This window comes from Typopeltis vanoorti, chromosome 17, assembly GCF_054136105.1.
Source record: "Typopeltis vanoorti isolate ZY-2024b chromosome 17, IOZ_Tvanoo_1.0, whole genome shotgun sequence".
Taxonomy (NCBI): domain Eukaryota; kingdom Metazoa; phylum Arthropoda; class Arachnida; order Uropygi; family Thelyphonidae; genus Typopeltis; species Typopeltis vanoorti.
Genome location: NC_143565.1, coordinates 53,401,280 through 53,423,626, shown reverse-complemented (window position 1 = coordinate 53,423,626; position 22,347 = coordinate 53,401,280). Strand labels below are relative to the sequence as shown.

The 22,347-nt window shown below is 34.5% G+C and overlaps 1 protein-coding gene across 1 annotated transcript in view; it reads right to left on the bottom strand.

Annotated features, from left to right (window-relative positions):
• Positions 1 to 2,960: 2,960 nt before the first annotated feature.
• Positions 2,961 to 22,347, bottom strand: part of LOC150097393 (eukaryotic initiation factor 4A-III) — a 109,859-nt gene continuing 90,472 nt past the window's right edge. The window contains exon 12 of the mRNA XM_090407501.1: positions 2,961 to 3,639. The gene's annotated coding sequence lies outside the window, so the exon portion shown is untranslated. The remainder of the gene's footprint in view (positions 3,640 to 22,347) is intronic.

Here is a 22,347-nt window from a genome sequence, read left to right as displayed (position 1 = left end):
AGCACAACACAACATACTATACGTTAAAGATACCAAGCAATTTTATAAACTTGGTTTTAATCCTTTTTTTTCCAAGTAAGCCAAGTTTGCTCCTGAAGTATTTTTAGGTCTGAGGCAACTTGTGGAAAGGTGGAATAAGCTCTAATCACTTGCCTTAGTATCTCCCATAATGCAAAGCACATCTCCTTGTGGACATGTGCTTAGCATCATACATTTCTGCAAGGATATGTGCTTTGCATCTCCTTGCGGACATTTTTGCATGTTTTTTTTTTGCATTTATAATGCTATGCACATGTCTGCAAGGGGGATGTGCTTTGCATTATGGGGGATACTAAGGGAAGTGATCAGAGCTTAATCCATCTTTATCACAAGTTGCCTCAGTATCTCCCATAATCCAAAGCATATCTCCTTGTGCTTTGCATCTCCTTGCAGACATTTTTGCATGTTTTTTTGCATGTATAATGCTATGCACATGTCTGCAAGGAGATGTGCTTTGCATTATGGGAGATACTAAGGCAAGTGATCAGAGCTTATTCCACCTTTATCACGAGTTGCCTCAGATCTGAAAATACTTCAGGAGCAAACTTGGCTTACTTGAAAAAAAATTAAAAAAAAAGGATTAAAACCAAGTTTATAAAATTGCTTGGTATCTGTAGATAATTGTAGATAACTGTAGATAATTGGCACATTGAAGTGTATATAAAATGCCCACTGGAATATAAAATAATAATAATAATAATAAAATGACACATAATAATAAAAAATGATGTGTCAAAAATTTTAACACAGTGAAAAAAAGAAAGAAAGAAAGAAAGAAAGAAAGAAGATAAAAAGAAACCCTAACATGCCACCTTAAATTAAATTCAGTGATTATAATATTTGAATTATTTTAGGTTAGTGGCGCTTGCGTCCTCTGCGCTTGGCTGCTTGAAGTTAGACCTAGGTTCTAGTCTAGTCGCTGACTGGAGGAACGTTTTATAAGCCTATCTTCAACCGGTTCCCGAGTTAGTCGATCTCTGTCATGGGCAAGCGGGTTTTTCCTCCCGGAAACTCGGGTTTTTCGTCCTGTAAACTCAAGAAAATCGACCGTAGTACCCACATTATTTCAAACAGAGACATATCTTGTTAGGGTTAGGTACCAAGAGATGGCAGCACTTGTTTGCCAGCCTCTTCATCGGTGGCTGCTATAATTAGTGATAGACATGGGCCAGCTATCTCTGCTTGGCTACCGGTGGAGATTGAACTGCCCACTCAGTCTCCAAAAGCTAAATAGGGTATAAAGGCCTCGCCTAATTCCTATTAGGGAATAAAAAGGCGTTAGTTGATTATTTTTTGATTTAGGTAAGTGTAACTTATTGTCAGTCTGTCTTCACTCTTAGACGAACTGATAACCGAATTCAGATTATCAATGATCTTAACATCCAGAAATTAGAGTATGGCAGACTACTATTACCGTCCTATAGTTCCTAACTCTAATACTATATATTATTGTGCGAAATACTGATGGTCGATTTTAATTGAATTGCAAGGTTAAAAACTCCAGCTTTCGGGAAGAAAAATCCTACAAGTCACGCCCTCATGATAAATGTGCTTTGCCTTATTCTAACTGAAAATGAAATATAATGTTTTGATGAAACTTCTGATACGTATACCATGTGGTACCAAACAGCTATAAGCTTCTATTATAAAAGTAGGACTGAGAATAATCAGAAACTCATTTTCACTTGTATTTCATGACCGATCATGTTATTTATGAGCGGTATTTGTTAATTATAGCTACTGGGTATACAGATGTGGAATTCAGGCATTCATCAGCAAAAGAGGAGAATCAGACTTTATTCTTTTTATTTCTTTCTTTCTTTCTTTTCTTTCTTCTTTTATTTTTAATTATGATCCTAGCAACTAAAGCTTTGAGACTAGTATATTATGTTTATCACTTTTATCGGTTTTGCTAAATGAAAATCTTTAGTTTCTGTAAAAGAAATCCAAGTTTTTCACGTATAAAATCGGCAAAAAAAAACGTATAAAACATTTAAAAAAAAATTTAATTTTTCTTTTCTTATGGTGATCTCGTTTAACATATGTATTATTTGTCCTTTATAATCCAGAAGTTTAAAATTAAATCTAGCTGCGACGTAAATAGTTGTATTCCCAGGGCCAGAAAATAGCTAGTAATGGGTACTGTTAGTGAAAATTTTTGCAGGTATCGAGGATAGTACCTAGATTTGGATGCTGAAAAAAATATCCCTAACTTACACTTAGTAGCAAAATATCAGACATTTTGAAAACAAAGTTGCTAACAAGTAATTCTGAAAATGAGAAGGATCAAGTTGATATCTACGTACTTGCACTCATGTGCCACCTCACGAACTATTTAATGAGGCATTCTCTTTTTTTTTGTATTTCTTTAGTGTCACTTTAGAAGTAACAGAGCCTAAGGATGGATGGAAACTAGAGAGAAGAAATAACAAAGAGAGAGAGGGAGAACATCAGATTGTATATTTAATTTTAGCACTAAATTAAATTCATAATATTTAATTCCTTAACACTGTTTTATATACTGTTCTATTCTTTTTTTTTATTTTGCTTTTGTCCGCATCCTTCAATGGATTTTAATACCCTACAGAAAGTAGACAGTACTAACTTATTTTTTGAAAATCGGTAGGGAGCCGTTTCCATTTCTTACTATACCTGAAGTTCAGTGTATTCCTAGTGAGCCAGGTAAGCAGCAATGTTGTTCATAAAGTGTGTGTTCCATTTTATTTGAAATTAAATATTTTAAAAATATATATACTGTATATACAGTACTCCCTAAGTTCTTCATATACGAGTAATAGTATTATTTGCTCTATTATCAGTCCGAATACTGTACTAAAGTAAACATCATAAAATCACCTTTATTTCTTGCATTATTTGCCATGAATGTCCGAAAAGAAATTTAGAACAAGACTGAGTAAAAATTCCATAAAAAAAAAGCATTTAATCAATACATTAGAACATTTTACACTTCAGATAAAGTTTCGATACATTTATGACTATGAAACTATATAACTGTATTTCTATTATCATATCAAATGTTTCTCATTATAGAACAGGCAAACATATGTATACTTAAAATGAATAGTAAATAAACTTGACCGATAACTGATATCAATTCAAACAAGAGCAGAGAAAAAATTTGATTTTTTTCCCCTTGGAGATCGTTTCCTTTAGATTTTGAAACATATACTGTTTTTCTTCGTCTGCTGAAATTTGAAGCTTTCTGTTGTTGTTTTTTTTAAATCGTAATGATGTGTAGTTTTCTTTTAAAAAATCGCAAATCATTTCGATGTGACCTTTTGCATTCATTGCAAGATATTATATAAGTAAGTTCTGGAAAAGGGGAAAGTATATTAAGATCCAAATTACTAATATCAGCAATAAAAGGCCAAGTATAATAGACTTGTATCCTGCCCAAGGTTCTAGTCGCACAACGAGCCTAGGTTTGCCATCCCTAGTGCTACTACATCTGCATTCAGCACCTTGCTGAAGACACGAACACTGATTCTTGGGGGGAGAAAAAGATGAATGGCCATCTCCGTGCCCATGATGTATCATAAAGTGTTTCTTGAATGATGCAGAAATATTGTTCCCTGAATCCTGTGAAAAAGAAAAAAAGTGATATTGAGATCTTCAAATTCAGTGATATTCATCGTTTAATGAGTTAAATTATTTGAACATTTAGAAAAACCGAGTTAATGTATTTGCCAGTTTTTAGCATAAATCTTTTCTATTTTACTTTTCTTTTTTCTAGCAGTGCGAGTCTGCCATCTCTTCCAGCCTTACCTATTGCGCTGAATCCCAAGATGCGTGGTCAGAGTGGAAGGACTGTCCAAATATCCCCAACCCCCCCAACTTAAAGAATACGAGAATTGAAGTTCGTAGCAGTAAGGCCGACACGAAAGCACGTTATCTTGAATATCTACTTCTCGGGCTATGAATTCACTCAAAAACAAATGGGAGGTCTTTTATGGATAATGCATCTGAGAATAATAGCATGAAAACGAAATCAAAATTTTGTATTTCTAATGACAGAACTTTGAAAGGAGGAAAAAACGGAAAGGAGGAAAAAACGAAGAGCTGTGTAAGGTACTGGAGAAAGTAAACTGGGATATAGTTGGACACTCTATAACAAGAACAGAAGAAACAATCACTGAAACTTGGAATGATGGCCCATAAAAGATGGAAAAATAATTGAATTTTTGAATTTAAACCAGTCTCCCAGATGATTACAACGGATAGATTAAAAACATACAAGTGGTTTAAGTATAACACAAATATATGAACCTACCTCTGGTCATTCTGATGAAGAAATTGACAATTTCTGTGAGGATATCTCCATCACTCCTAGAGATAGTAATTATCATTGGAAATTGTTATGGGAGAATTTAACTGTAAAGTTGATAAGAAACAATAAGGTGGGAGTACTTTAGGTGTGCAAGATGTGGACCAAAGTAATGAGAGGCAAAAAAGAATTATTGACTTTGCAGAGAACCAGGGATTATTCTTAAAAAGCGAAGTAAACGAAAATGTATATGGAGATCACCAAATGGAGAAGTTTTTAACAAAATTGGTTACATTTATATAAACAACGTAGAAATGTTATATGTATCTGTTGTCAACTAGTTTATCTATGATGGTGATCATAGGCTAATGAAAGCAAGAATAAAATTAAATACAGAGAAAGCAATGAAATTAGTAACGAAATAAACGCAATAGAAAGTGACGCTATAATAACTCATAAAGTAAACTTTGAGGACATAATGGAAGGAAAGAAATATGAATGATTCAGACTTATTGGACAGAATGGAAGAAATAGCTTGAACAATAATAGAAGTTATTAAAAAGTTACGAAAATCATATCAACAAATAGAATAATTACAGAAAAACCTACTTTTGGACGCTTGGTCTAAAAAAAAAGCAAAAATTAAGGAGACACAGAATTAGCACAGACAATATAAAAACATCAAAAAATATAATTTAAGAACAGTTCATATATATATATATATATATATATATATATATATATATATATATATATATATATATATATATATATATATATATATGTGTGTGTGTGTGTGTGTGTTAAAGATACCAAGCTATTTTAAACCTGGTTTTAATCCATTTCCCGGGAGGGGGAAAGTCCGACCACACCTACTCCCCCCCCCCCCCTGAAGCGCTCGACCAAATTTCTTATGGTCCGATTTCAAGGTGACTAACGTGGCAACGGCATTCATTTTCTAATGAAGAGTCATAAAAAGATATCAACCAATGCTACTGCGTCCGGAGCAGCAGACGCGTCTGGGCTGCAGTTAGGGCTCCTGATGATAAATATGCTACGAGGATTCATATTAAAATTTTGCAACTCAATATCAACGGTACTCAGAGAAAAATGGATGAACTTAAATACATGCTTTACAAAAACAATATCCATATAGCTTGTCTACGAGAAACAAAACGAAACAAAAATCTCAACTTCAGCATCAAAGGATACACAGTTCGTAGGAAGGATAGAGAGGAAAGAGCAAGTGGCAGGCTTGCTATCCTTTTGAAGACACCAGAAATCAAATTCAAAGAAATCACCCTAAATCAATATTTAAATAATAATAGTTCGACAGAAGCTCAAGCTGTTGAAATACATCTACCAAACCATTCTATTTCAATCACAAACGTCTACCATCCTGATAATACAAATATTGATACAGACATCACTGAAAAGCAAAGCGAATCTCCAACTGATGCAACCATTATACTCGGTGACCTAAATGCAAAAAGCCCAACGTGGGGATCACCCGATTAAGACCATAAAGGTCAATAATTGGAAGACCTCTTTACAGATTTGGAACTGACAACAATTAACAATGGACAGAGCACCTATCTCTATAAAACTACGGGAACTGAATCTGCTATTGACATCGCAGCTATTAATTATAGCATTGCATCAAGTGCACAATGGAAAATTTTGGGAAATGCCATCAGTGCACACAGACCCATAATAACAACACTAAACTTCAAGATTGATCAAGAACAGCAAATCAAAATGACATGGAACTTCAGAAAAGTTGACTGCACAAGGTTAACTCAAACCTTGGAGAGCCTCTGTCGAGATGAACCTGGCTCTGGAAACCTCGAGACAAAATTACAAATCCTTACTTTACACATCAGTAAAGCTGCCAAAGCAACAATACCAAGAGGCAAGCGGGAAAATACCTGGATACCATACTGGAAAGATCACAATATTGATGCAATGATTACAGAAAGAGACAATATCAGCGAACAATTCAGAATTAATAAAACTGATGAATACAGAAAGAAATTAATGGACATGACACATAAAACAGAGCAGGAAATTTGGAAGTTCAAACAAGAGAAATGGACGGAGCTTTACAGTAACCTGGATCCAAGAAAAGACAGCCAACACTGGAACATTATTAGAATCCTAGACAACAATATCAAAAAAGAGAACCAACAGAAAACAAACTTCGTCATAAATGCTGGGAAAGAAGCTATTACAGATCAAGAAATTGCAAACACACTGGCAAAAACCTATTCAAACAACGCCAAACTTCAGTATAACAGAGAGAGGACAAGACCCTCAATAAACTCACAAGTAAAATACTAAAACAAGCAAGAATATACCAAACTAATGACATCTTCTACGAAGAATGTACATTAAGTGAACTAAATTCATCAATCGAGAAAACTGCACTTAATAAATCTCCTGGTAATGATCTTATCTTTGATCATATGGTCAAACACCTTGGCAAAAATGCCAAAGAACAGCTTCTGGACATTCTCAATACCTCTTGGCGAACAGGCAAACTTCCAAAAGAATGGAAAAAATCAGTTATTGTATCCATCCTGAAACCTGACAGAAATGCTGCAGAATGTCAAAGTTATAAACCTATCGCATTAACTAGCATACTTTGTAAAATTACTGAAAGAATCATACACTCCTGGCTTATGCACTGGCTGACAAAAAATATGAAAATCAACTACTACCAAACTGCCTATAGAACCCGTCATTCGACAAAAGATCAATTATTCCACTTCTGCCAAACAATAATAGACTCATTTCAGGAAAACCCAACAACAAAAAAAAAAAGACAACTGCCATATTCCTTGATATGACTGCTGCTTTCGATCGTGTTTGGATCAAAAAATTAATACAAACAGTACATGACATTGGAATTAGAGGAAACGCTTTAGTCTAGATTGCTGATTTCATTAGAGGAAGAAAGATCAAAGTCAGAATCACTGCAGCAATATCAAAAGAGCAGAGAATCTGGGTTGGTGTTCCCCAGGGCTCGGTACTTAGTCCCTTACGTTTCCTTCTATATGTCAATAACATTCATCCCTACCTTACAGAAGACACAAAAGTAACTTGCTATGCAGATAATATAGCCATCTGGCACACTAGTGCTAAAATCAAAGAATCAGAGCAGATTCTAAACAAATCCATGAGAGGATTAGAAAAATGGTCAGATGAACTTAAACTCAAAATCAACCTCGACAAAACAAAACTAAGCACCTTTAGTACAGACAGGAAAAATAGCATTCCTACAATCCCAAAGTCATGAACAACAACAACAAGCTAATTGAAAAAGTCACAAATCCAAAATACCTTGGTATTACGCTTGATCAGGAATTACGTTTTGCACAACACATCTCTAACACTTCCAACAGAGTTCTAAAAAAATTAAATATACTGAAAAGGCTTTGTGGAACAAATTGGGGCGCAAAGCCAGAAATCCTCAAAACTACTTACACTATACTAATAAGGCCAATAATGGAATATGCAACACCTATCTGGTCACCTTCGGCCTTATCGGAAAAGAAAAAATTAGACAAAATACAAGCAAAAGCATCCAAGATTATCATTGGTGCAGTCTCATCCACCAACAATATCAGAGCCCAACAAGAATGTGGGCTTGACCTGCTGGAAAACAGACGAAAATTTGCCACCATAAAATTCATAAATAATATCGGAAGCTTCCAAAGCGATCATATCTCCCTAAAAACTTATGAACATTGGAACCAAAAATGCAGACTTCACAGATCATGAACTTTACAATATGATGACACTATCAGGAAAGAAATAGGTCTTGATCAGCTAAATGCCCACATAAACAAAGAACCTCTATTTAAGGTAAGGGATATTACATCTCATATTGTTTCATAGCCGAATAAGAAACTTAAAGTTTAGGTCGCCGAATTGAAGCCTTTGGCTCTTCATATAATTAATAAAGAACCTCTATTTCCAGTCCTTTACTTTCAGATACCTCCATAAATCGAAACCTTGCCAAACTCTGTACAAAAAAAGAACAAAAAGAAAAAGGCTTAAATACTATCAACTTTCTTTCATCCTCCAAACAGGTTACTTGTTATACCGATGGATCGTCAGACACCAATATGATTAATGGAGGCGCTGGTGTTCTCCTTCTACTCCCGAAAGGTAAAAAACTTTCAATAAAAGTTGGATATGAGAGAATCGCTTCCAATTTTACCAGCGAACTCTATGCAATAAATAAAGCACTAGAAGTCTATTTAAAACTATCATCATATCAACAATCTGAAGGAATTATAATTTACAGTGATGACTCAGGATCAGCTATGGAGGCAATCAAAAATGCCAATACCAAGCTCACACAAGGCATTCATAAACTCTTAAATCAACTAAAGTGTTTAGGAAAAAGTTGCATTTTACAATGGATTCCTACTCATGTAGGCATTGATTACAATGAAGCAGCTGATAAATTAGCAAAAGAGGCCAGAGAACGCAACTAAGAAACTCACGTGATAACTCTTGCTCATGCCAATGCACTAGCAAAAGCTAAATTAATTCCACTGAAATGAGTGATACATCAAATTCCCGAAATCAGTGCTGACAGAAAGACCTCCACCACTATAGCAAGACTACAAATAGGACATTATAGAGGAATGAAGATCAATACATGTGATATGAGAAACATATAGAAACTGCAACAACTGCCCCAATACTGAACTGACACCCACTCACATCTTTACCTGTCCAGCAATTACAGCAGCCTTGCAAGAAATAGATCCTAACCCTGAACAACAGCTCTATACAAACAAAATCATCGACATAGCCAAAGCAGTACAAGGAGCACACGGAAACATCTAAGGCTCTTCAAAGGACAAGACAACAACAACAATTCATTTCCCAAGTAAGCAAACAGACAAGTAAATCAAGTTTGCACCTGCAAGTAGTGCAAGTCTTAGGCAAAGGGGGACACTACTCAGACTGGTTTTGACCTTTATTGAGGTCTCATCAGCGGGAGCCAGGCTTATACAAGTAGTGCAAGTCTTAGGCAAAGGGGGACACTACCCAGACTGGTTTTGACCTTTATTGAGGTCTCATCAGTGGGAGCCAGGTTTATATATATATATTTATTTATAAAAAATCAGCTAACATCTTTTATTTCTTTACAGGGAGTAGTAGGCGAAAGGCCGTTTCAGTCATGTCTCTCTTTTGGAGACTAAATGGGCATTTCAATCTCCACTGGTAGCCAATCAGAGATGGCTGGCACGAGATTATCACTAATTTTAAGCTCAACCGATGAAGGGACTGCCAAATATATGCTTCCATATCATGGTCCATAATCCTAACATTATATATTAATTGACTGAATTAGTGTGGATTTGACGGTAGATTTTCTTATATTTTCAGGACGAAAAACCAGAGTTTCTGGGAGAAAAAAATCAGCTTGTCCGTGTAGAGATCCGCTAATTCTGAAGCAGGCCGAAGAAAGGCTTAGAAAAAGTTCCTCTAGCCGGCAACTAAACTTGAACTTCAGTTCAAGTTTAGTTGCCGACTTTGGGTGGTCTAGCGCAAAGGATGCAAACGTCACTCCCACTGGGCTACACAGACTTTCTAAACATGATCAAATGAGGATTGCATGTGAAAAATGCATTACAACACAGAATATAAGCAAGTAATAGTGCAGTACAATATAAGATAACACAGGGGAAAAATAATATAAACGTGCTGTGATTTTTATAGGGACTTATACAGGCAGGGAAACAGATACAGATCATCTATGAAACTTAAGTTATGCAGATACAGATCCAATCGTAATAGAAGAATTATGGAAAGTACCCCTCAGCAAAGAATAATGAAAGTCCTGGAGAAGATGGCATATTAGCAGAACCGGAGGCAGGCTAGTGCATAGGCACTGCAGAATTCCAAATTTTTCTCGATATATAAATATATTTATTAATTTATTTATATTTGCTTGTAATATTTAATTTTATCAACAATCTTATACAATTATCTTATTTTGTAAAAAAAAAAAAAAAATCGATCTTGTAGCACTTAGAAGGCGAAGGACGTTAGTGGCACTGTGTTTTCCACAGTGCCATATTGCTACGAGTGCAAGCATATGCATGTCATAGTGAGATGTGGGCATTAGACTAATGCAACACTGTCCGTCGCGCAGTTCCACTGTTGTTTATATGCAGTTTACGCCAGTAGTAGTGTTCATAGTGCTTATCATGTTTACTCTGTCTCTTTAAATATTTGGACATTACAATTAAAGACAAAACATTTGTTATAGTAATTTTTAAGTAATTTTGAATTATACTAAACTGTATAATTTTATCGATAATAAACAACATTTTTTCATGAAACAAAACAAGTTATGAGTTAGCCGATCTCATACGGAGATAGCAGGGTTTTTTCTCCCGAAAACTCGGGTTTTTCATCCCGCATACAGACACATTAGGCCTTCAGAACACACGCAATTTACAGAGAAAAAATACTATCTGTGGTGGTGGGCATTGGATGGCGCTGATGTGGATGATTGGTAGTAGAGGTTCGATGTTAGTGGTGGAAAGGGAGAGTTGTTACAATAGGTGTCCTCCCGCGATGAGTATTCAAACTCCTTGGAGGTGTCAGGAATAATAATAATAAAACAAGAATATATTTTATTTTTAAGTAATTTTGAATTATACCAAACTGTATAATTTTATCGATAATAAATTAATTTTTACCATAATTTTGATATTTTATCCAACCACGTATACACTGTATTCACAGTATGTATATTTCGAAAGTTGCAGCACCCCCACGATTTCAAGCCACAAGCCGCCACTGAGCAGAACACAAGATCCTGGTCTCCTGAGTTTCTTGGGATGAGGAAGAAGTGGTGGAGAGGATTCAAAGGTGAGCATTGGCTAGAGGGGGAGGAACAAGGGGTTATGCCTGGAAGTTGAGTAAAAGTGTGGATAGTTGGGGTGTATGGACTAGATTTTTGAATGAATGGAATGGGTTGCCAGAATCAGTTGTTAGCACTTTTTCTATTAATGAGTTCAAGGAGTGGTATGACAGATTATGTGGAAGTTTGGGTATCCTACAATGGATCTTCACACTCTATGAAGGTGCCCGTACAATAATAATAATTATTGTACAGGCACCGGCCCATTTCAACAAGTAGAACACTGTTATTCCTTACGTTATTTATGCTGCATTACAAGCGAAGAAAAGGGAAAGTTGAGGGAAAGGGGAAATCGAGTTGAATGACATAACTAGGACATTCAGTGTCATGTCATTCAACTGATTATTATACCTTATTTTCTAGGACAGTCAATTGGACTAAGCTCGGTCCTCCACCGAACAAAGGAGATCGCTATATTCGCGGACACCTCTACATGTTCATCGTTCGGCCAATACCGACCCAATTTGAAACATACGGCTTTGAAATAATAATAATGGACATGCTCAATGATATTTTTATCACAGAAAAAAAGTTCCACTCAAATGGAATAAATCATTGATTATCTTATTACATAAAAATGACAGCGTAGATTATATCAACAACTACAGGTCGACTATCACAGTCGTACAAAACGTTTATATCCATTATATAGAATTACAAAATTTTGGATGATGCACAGGCATATGAACCACAGCAAGATCCTCTACAATAATCATATTCACATTAATAGCCAAAAGTAAATGAATATCATCATCCAGCATATTTAGTAATTGCAGGTTTTTTTTTTTTTTAAAGCTTTGATTCTTTATATCAACTAGGAATAATAAACAGCAGAAAACAACAATCCCAGCAAAGTACATCCGATTATTAACAACTGCATATCAGAACTCAACAACCGGTATAAAATGAAAACATAATTTTATACCGGTTTATACGGAAAGGAATTTAGTATATTGAGAGAGGAGTGAGGCAAGAATATCCTACGTGTATATTACCTAAATTGTTTTCTGCTACATTAGCAGTCTTTAGTAATTTCTCAAGAAAAAACTATGGAATTAATATCATGGAAACATCTCAATCACATGTTTTGCAGATGACATAAAGAAGCTCAGGAAATGCGAAATAACCTTGACAAAGAAAGCAGGAAAAAAGGTTTCGATATTAACATAACAAAAATAAAACTGGTGGTGGTGACAAATTAAGATGAAATCAAACTAAACTTAGCAGATAATCCTATTGGCATTGTGTGTGTGTGGGGGGGGGGGAATCCATCCTGCATAAATGAATTAGGTTTGCTTTCAGTTCATTTATGCAGAACAGAATTTTTCTAAACAAGAAATTATTGATACATCCCCCACCCCTTGTCAATTTATATTATTACTAAGGGGGCCTCCGACCCCTGGTACCTACGGCGCCCAACTCCCCGAATTCCGGGCTGGTAAGACAAAAAAACGTTTCAAATTTCGGCTTATCTTTTTATATATATATATATATAGAATAGATAGATTACATGAGACCTCCATTGAGTTCAAGACCAAACACGGGAGGGGTACGCTACTCACCGCAACCTACCATCTTCTCTACGTAAGTAGTCGAGACGGCGTATATAAGTAAATAAGGATTAAAATACTATAGATAAGTATCGAAATAATATAACAGCATCAAATTTGAACCGAAAATAATATCTTCCGCTTTTAAAAAAAATAATTTTTCCAACAAAAGTTAATGCTATAAAAATCTGCATTACTATAATTTTGGACCACATAATTCCCATGAATAGTGATTGCACAGAGGCCTGAAACTTTGCAAATGGGAATCGAGAGCCTAACAAAGGAGTCACGCCCCACAAAAAAAAAAAAAAAGCGCTATTATTGCAAGAACCATTATAAACTGTCCAAAAGCAATTTTTAATTCTCCTCCTCCGCATACACCTCTACAACCTTCGGCCCATTTCAACAAGTAGAACACTGTTATTCCTTATGTTATTTATGCTGCATTACAAGCGAAGAAAAGGGAAAGGGGAAATCGAGTTGAATGACATAACTAGGACATTCAGTGTCATGTCGTTCAACTGATTATTATACATTATTTTCTAGGACAGTCAATTAGACTAAGCTCGGTCCTCCACCGAACAAAGGAGATCGCTACATTCACGGACACCTCTACATGTTCATCGTTCGGCCAATACCGACCCAATTTGAAACATTCGGCTTTGAAATAATGTGGGATTTAATATTCCCTTAATTTAAATAATTTTACATCGCCGAAATGAAGCCTTTTGGCTCTTTTTTTATTTTAGTAATTTATTGGTGCACCTTTTTTGACAACTCGTATCGCAATATATATATATAAACGTTCTCTTCGCTATAATCTCGATCTACCTACTCACTGATGAGACCTCAATCAAGGTCGAAACCGGTCTGGGTAGTGACCTTCCGCCATAATGTATAACATCATACATCTCCTAGGAGATGTGTTTTACATTATGGGAAATACTAAGAATAGTGATCAGAACTTTAACCACCTTTGCTACGAGTTGCCCTAGTTTGAACCATGTGCTTTAGCGTACGGTACAATCCGCCGACACTTTTATAGTTTGCTATATCGGCATGAAACTCTTTGATTTCAATCTTTGAGTTTCTTATTCGGCTTTGAAATAATGTGGGATTTAATATCCCCTTAATTTAAAAACTGTCTCGTATTGCTTAAAGTCATCAGCGATAACTTATTTCTATCTTTATGTGTAAAAACATGAATCAAGTACTGATGAAGGCAATAAGCTGCGATTTATAAACGGCTACTTGACACTATTGTTTTAATGGTCGAGATTATATAAATTATCTTTAAATTTCCAGCACTACCATAACAGCAGTAACAATACCACCACCATTATTAAAAATAATGTCAGTTCGGAGAGTTGTTTCAAAATTACATCAAATTACTTGATTCCTTCGGTACTTGATACACTCTTCAAATAAAAAGGTTTATTTTTGAGATAGAAGCTACGCCACTGATAATGCACCGTTTGTTTTAAATCTAGAATAAAAGCAAACTACAGTATGGCGCAAAAAAAAAAAAAAATACTGAATTAACTGCAATGATATATGTTACGGAGTAAACGGGTGTCGAACTTCAGTACCTTTTTTTTTTGTATTGTTGTTTTTTGCGCCATATTGGGTTAAAATAGACTAAAATACAATAATGTAATTAGATATAATATAAACATTCATAAATGTAGCTTACGAATATTCCTAACGTGCTTATTACTGAATAAAATATATCAAATGCAGCTTATTTTTCATTTAAAAATAAACTGTGCTTACCGAAGAACAGGCCATCGCATCATTTAATCCGTCTCGTTTCACACTTAAATACAAATAAAAAGTTTGCAAAGTATGATCAGAAAACTTTCTCTTTTCATAGCATTAATCATTTGTAAATATTACTAAGAAATAAATATATTTTTAGCTGTCCTGACGGGCAGCAATCTGACCGGAAGAGAACTGTTGATGCTATAGCATATTGTTAATGCCACAGAGAACGTTATCTATATGACCATACTTCACTGTTTTTTTTCCCCAAAAGATGATTAAAATTTAAAACAAAATTTTGACTATGTTTTAATTTTCGATACATTTCGATAGTCTATGTTTTATACATAACTGCATCACAAACGTCACTTGACTTGTGTAATTTAATTATATGTATAATTAAATTAGCTAACGCCTTTTATTATTTTTTTTTTCAGTATTATTTTATTTAACTGATATAATTCGCATCAGTAGCATGTCCATCAGTAGCGCACTCAGAATTTAATATTGGGAGGGGAGCTGCGTAGACGGTTTGGGAATACACACTACGCATGACATACGACCTGTAACCCAAGCATCTGCAATGATCGCTAATTCATTAGTATAGAAATAGAAGACACGACACAACATAAATAACAAAAAAAATGAATTTTAATTAGGAAAAGATTTTTAGAAAATTTTCTAGTGTTTTTTTTTTCCCTTTTTCTTTTTTTTTTTTTTTGGGGGGGGGTACACTCAGAGGGGACTTCCCCTTGGCCCCCTCTGAGTGCACCACTGATTTGCATATTATTTTGCACTGTACTTATTTCTTGAGGAAAGGGGCGATCTCTTCTAGTTTTACAATTCATACACACAGAAATATACTTACTATAAACAGGAAGCTGATTCTCTTTCGAAAGTGAATTTAATTATTTATAATCGTTACCTTTTTAATTTTAACTTTATTTTCATCAGGGATTTTTATGACAGAAATGAAGAAACAAGTTGATGTTATAAAATACGAATTAAATCGTTAGAAAAATACAATTCAATGTAAACATATAGACTACAATGATGTGTGGATGGTCAGCTCTCTGTAAAGTTTGTAATTATTGGAGAAGCTAAAGTGTATGTGTCAAAAAATCTGATTAGTGATTTCCAAACACCCTTAGTTTCTGTTAATGAAACCATGTAAGCAAATTACTGCCATAGAATCCTTTTCTTCTAAATAAGACATGGTGGATGTATCCCAGTCAAGAGCACGTAGTCATTTGTAGTCGAAGTATGGTGAGCTAACCCAGCTAGTCATATGATAGTTTTTTTTTCCTAAAAAACCCTGAGGAAGCCACCAAATAGGTGTTTGTAAGACTAGTCTGATTTGCTCAAGTTTAGTGTATTATGCAACTAATAATACCGCTCTAATACTTGTATAAATGATTTAAATCTTTTTGGCATTATAGCTATTGGAGACAATGTACAGTGAATAAAGGAGTTCAGTTGTGAGGGATGCCTGGTTAGAAGAGATATGGAAGGCTCTATTAACAAGGGTTTTTATGATGTCTTGATGTTAAGAAGGGAAAGTGAGGAAGTTTGTGGATGTTTACAAGTGTGGGTAAGTTTCTGTAAACAGAGAGAAAACATGCCATTGGGAAGATATGTAATTTTGGTATCCACAGAGTAGCATTAACGGGCCTCAGCCGTGTCCATTCGTTTCGGTATTATCTATGGCCACTTCCATGCCACATGTAATCGCAGCAGTAACCATATTTTGCACTCTTGTCACTGCATCTGCCACCAATACTGCTCATAATCACAATGCTAACTTCAGTGTTTTGAGTAGCACATATCACGAGTTTACATTGGTGATTATTGATAGCTATTTGTTTATATTCAAATTCTGCAGCTCAGAAAAGACTTTTCTAAGATGAAATATGTAAAATCTTGTTGTAGATCAGCCTTTTCTGATGAGTATTTGCAGTCAATTTTGATGCTTTGGAATAGTAACTTTGAACAAATGTCTCATAAAGAATGACATACTTCTAATTTCCTTGAAATCAGCGTGCACATAATTATATTGTATTTTGCTAATAAAGGGAAAAAAAAAATCTGTTTTCTATCTTATATATAAATACAGGAATGTCTCATTTTGAAGGGATTAGGTATCCAGCCCACTGTTCATAAAGTGAATCTTCGTAAATTGAAGTAAAATTGTAATGTACTCTTATTTAAATGAGTTAGTTCCATCAGTACAAATGACTTTTCCAGCTTCTTTAATTCATTAAACAAGGACTTTGCCTTGTCTATGATTACTGTTTGAGTTACAGGAATGATGTTTTGATTCATATCATCAATCCACAGTACTAATAATTTTTCATTATTTCACTCTTTGAATAAGATGTTCTTGAGGCTTTTGCATTAACAATTCCTACATGTGAATGCTTTATCTTCTCTGTATTTTACTATTGTTAAAAACTGTTGAAGGTGTTAACTTAAATGCTTTACACCACTTCCACTTTTTTTCTTCAATGGCAGGTGATTTTCTGCTGTTTTTTTTTTTTTGTCAAATTTGCTCAATAGATAGTATTTAAACAAATTAAAAATGTTATTATTAATGAAACTCATTTTTAGAAGTCCTTAAGTCGTTCACGGTGGACCAAAACGTAAACAAACAGTTTTGTAATCTCTACCCACAATGCTAGAGAATATAAAACAAAAGACAATCGCAAAAGTTGGAACATGCTGCATTTTATGCTTTTGTTGTCCAAGTTTTGGATTTTTTTGCCATTGATTTTGAAATGTTTGTTAATTTGAATCTTCGTAAATAGAGGAATTGTTCATGACATTCTCAATTTTACCTCTTGCCCTGCAAAGCATAAAATATTTATTACCCTTCCCTGCCCATAAAAGTTTGCCTACCTCTGCCTTAGAAGGCAAAAATATTAAGATCCAACAATATTGGAGTCCTTGCAAATAATATTTGGAGGAAAATGCCAATAGAAAGTAACAATATAAACGTTTCATGTAGTACTATCACAATATTCTGTACACTTCTGGAGTGTAACATATCAGGAATTTGATGACTATGACCTGAAAAAATGCACTCATCTTCTCATATGACATGCTGGTTGTTACACACTGTTGATTATGATTGATTTTGTTATAACAGTACTCAATAAGAGGAAAGGATATGCAGGCATCATAAAATTTTTATATTGAAAGAATGCTCAGGCATAACACAAAGTAACCAGCTATTGAAATAAAACACATGTAAGACGTAAGATTTGAAGGGATTAGGTATCCAGCCCACTGTTCATAAAGTGAATCTTCGTAAATTGAAGTAAAATTGTAATGTACTCTTATAATTTATATTAAAAAAACAATATAAATGTTTTCTGTTGCTGCTGCATAATATGACATCAATGGCTCCATCCACCAACCAGTAAAGAGTCAACCAGAATTCAGAAAACCCATTCGTGTAGTTAAATGTGTGTTAACTTTTATTAAATTTTAGATCTTAGATTTTATTTTACGAGTTTTTATATTGATTTCAAATGTTTTTACTCTCACCATTCAGACTAATTGGAAAAAAGTTGACTTTTTTCCCCCCACAGAACTGATTCAGAGAAAATAATTTAGTGTCAACAATAATATGTATAAGTTTTTTTTTTTGCCATGTCTCATAGACTGATAAACACATCAACATAAGTAGTTGACATATTGACTTTAATACTGGTAAAAATCAGTCATGGTTCAGGCAACCTAGTGTAGCACCTGACTAATAAGCCAACACAAAATTTTCACGATCTGATGCTGATGACAAACCTAATTAGAGCATATTAAAAAATTCATTTACTCATTCATTGCACACACGTTCCAAATCAACAATGAAGATGCCACTTGAAATCTCACACACATTAGGTGCGCTTAATAACTGACTGAGCCACAGACATCCAATGTCTGCAGCTGAGATACTAATACAACTTTCTCAACATCAAATACCATTATAATAAACTAAAGGTCCAACAAAAGCATCACACATGTGATGCTTAAGAAATTCACTATAAAAAACTATCCATTATAACAAACTATTCCTGAAGAAATCGATTTTGTAGAATCAGTGTGACCAAAGTAGTTAAATTAATTGTAGTCAAATATCAGCAATTACTCTTAAAACAATGGATGACAATCCCAAGAGCTGTAAATAAATGTTCAGTTCAGCCAACAGCTTCAGTCTGAAAACTGCAGTAACATTTTCCAGTCTGTGTCAGAGTTAATAATGCAGGGCTACCAGAATCCCTAGGTATGAGGTGAGCAAAAATCCTAAGATGAAGCTATTGAAAAGTCCTCAACAAAATGCCAGAGATACAGTTCTGTACTAAAAGAAATTCACTACAGCAAACCATCCAATGTAACTATTCTTGTGGTCCCTATGAGTTTGAAAAAGTGAAAATGAACTTTATCATTAAAATTCTACTAACATGGTGCGAATATGCAAATATTATCATGCCATTTAAGAATGACCAAAATTTTACTAGTTAAATTTTAAAAAATCAATATCACCAGAGTTCAAGATCACTACTATCAACATAAGAAGTCTGAATGGCAAAGAAATTGAGCTAGCTGAGGAATTGGACAAGTACCAGATCAACATAATAGAGATGACTGAAACAAAAAAAGGCAAAAATTGGTGATATCTTTCTGAGCAATAAATACAAAATGTTATATTCAGGCAATGACAATCAAGGAAAAGAAGGAGTAGCCATAACATTCAACACAAAATACGAGGCTAATATTCTTGAATAGCAGGTAGTCTCAAGTAGAGTGATGTGGGCAATATGATAATGGGGAACTAGACAATGAGACTTATTTGTGCTTATGGTCCCACAGAACATTCTACTAAGGTAGAAGTGGAGGAATTTTTTAAGGCTTTAGAGAAAGCAACTGACACAATGAAAAAGGAAAAGTTGGTCCTTGTTGTGGATCTAAATAGCAGAGTAGGAAATGATTGTCAGACATACAAAAATATTTTGGGAAAATTTGGAGAAAAGAGCAAAGCTAATAATAATGGCAAATGCCTGTTGGATTTCTGCTCAGGACATGGACTGGTTATTATTAATACCATGTTCCAACATAAAAATGTGCACAAATTCACATAGAGAGAAGAGGCAAGGAATAAGAAAAGTCTCACTGACTATGTTATTGTTGATAGTAATGTGTTTTCCCTGGTGCAAGACACCAGGGAAAACAGTCAGCTAAGAGCTTGTGCTCTTAGCTGACTGTTTGCCAGTAACTTTTGATATGCTTTCTTCTTTTCTTTCATTGCCTCTTTAACTTCCTCCGTCCACAATGGAGTTCTGGTTTTTCTATCCTTACAGATAACCTCACCACATGCCTCTCTGGCTGAATCAATCTGTTTTCTTCAGGGGTTGCCACTGAATCTCCAAGGTTTGGTTGCTGTTCTCAAACTCTTTGATTTTTTCTTCAATCATATTTGTGTATTTTAGTCTACAGTTCACATCTGAGAGCTGCTCAACTTTTATTCGCTTTAAAACTTTCTTACATGTTATTCTTTTCAATATGTAATTCAATTTTATTCTACTCAAGACTAAATGGTGATCACTTCCAATTTCAAATCCTCTGTACACTGGTGTCTTGCACCAGGGAAAACACATTACTATCAACAATAACATAGTCAATGAGACTTTTCTTATTCCTTGCCTCTTCTCTCTATGTGAATTTGTGCACATTTTTATGTTGGAACATGGTATTAATAATAACTAGTCCATGTCCTGAGCAGAAATCCAACAGGTATTTGCCATTATTATTAGCTTTGCTCTTTTCTCCAAATTTTCCCAAAATATTTTTGTATATAGAGGTATGACAATCATAGAGAATACAGAGACAAATGTAAGAAAGCTAAACACTGTGTAAAACTAGCTAAACAAAAGTCATGAGAGGACTTTGGTAAGAACATAGAAAATAAATATCAAGAAGGTGGCAAGATATTCTGGAGGTTGTTGAAGAAGCTCAGAAATGGAGGAAAGAGTGCTGTAGAAGGAACTAGAGATGATAAAGGTGACATGAAAACAGGAGAAAAAGATATCCTTGAAATATGGAATAATTACTTCAAAAAATTGCTAAATGAAACAAGCAGTGATAGCACAGTGGTAAAAAACATTCAACAGGCATACAGTCAGGAATATATATCCATACTTGAAGTAGAAAAAGCCATCAAAAGCCTGAAATATGGAAATGCAGCAGGAGTAGATGATATTCGACCAGAAATGCCCAAGTATGGTGGTATAAGAGTCTTACAGTGGTACTGAATAGTTCAGAAAGCCTGGACGGAGGTATGAATTCCCAATGATTGGAGTAGAGCTCTCATAGTACTCATATATAAAAAGGGAAATAAAACTGAATGTGAGAATTACAGAGGTATTTCCCTACTGAGTGTTCCTGGCAAGACCTATGCAAGTATACTTGAGAAACGGTTGAGAAGGATTGTGGAAGAGAAGCATGGTGAAGAACAAGCTGGATTCAGGCCATATAGAGGTTGTCAGGATCATATTTTCACTTTATGCTAGATAAGTTGAGAAATCATGGGAATATAACAAAAGATATGTATTTGAGTTTTGCAGATCTGGAAAAGGCATATGACAAGTTGCCAAGAGAGAAGATATTCAAAATGCTGAAGTTATATGGTGTCAATGGGGCATTATATTAAGCAATACTTATTGCTTAATATAATAATATAATATAATAGTAAATTGCTTAATACAATAGAGTCTTTATTTGAATTATAAATAAGCAGTTAGAATTGAAGGAAGTACAGGAAGGTGGTTTAATGCTAAATCTGGTGTCAGCAAGAATGTACATTATCCCCCTCTGTTATTCATTATCTATATGGATCACATTATGAAGGAAAGTGGTATTAAACCTGATATCAAAATTGGAGATGTTAATCTCAGCTCTTTGCTTTTGATATTAGATGTGCAGTTTATTATTGATATGCAGATGATGTTATACTTCTAAATAAATTCGCTACAAGTCTGCAAGATTCCTGACTAAATTGAATAACTTGTAATAGATATGGTATGAAGGTCAGCATTAAAAAGACAAAGACAATGAAAATATGAGAAACATTGAAAATATCAACTGCATTGTGAATGGAGAACCTATAGAACAAGTAAAACATTTCGGCTACCAAACGATTTTTAGTGAAGATGGTAAATTAAATATGGAAATAGACAACAGAATCAACAAAGCTGGTATGGTTGGAAGTCAACTGAATAAATTTATATGGAATGAGAGAAATTAGCCAAAACACTAAATTAGCTGTATACTATACAGTGTTCAAGACAATTTTAACTTATGAATCTGAGAGCTGGTTTAGAAATAAAATACTTGATGAAAGACTAGAGACTGCAGATATGAGAGTTGTAAGATTAGGGCATGAATAGATATGGCATCAATGGCAATACCATATTAAAAACGAGGATATTAGGAAAGAACTTCACATTGTCAGTATCCAGGAATGTTGGAAAAGTTTGACTAGTATAAGCAAATGTAGTGTGCTACACAAAGACTAATGTCTTAATTAAGTGCCATCTAAGTTTAAGGAAAAAAAAAAAAAAAGAGACAGAGAGATCAGGGATTAATTTGGTCTTAGGATTACTGCCTCCCAAATCTTTGGTAGATTTATACAGCCATACTTGTTGAGGGTTTGGAGTATGTTTTAAAGCTTCTGTTGATTCCAGGAACAATCTCTTTGACTTGCA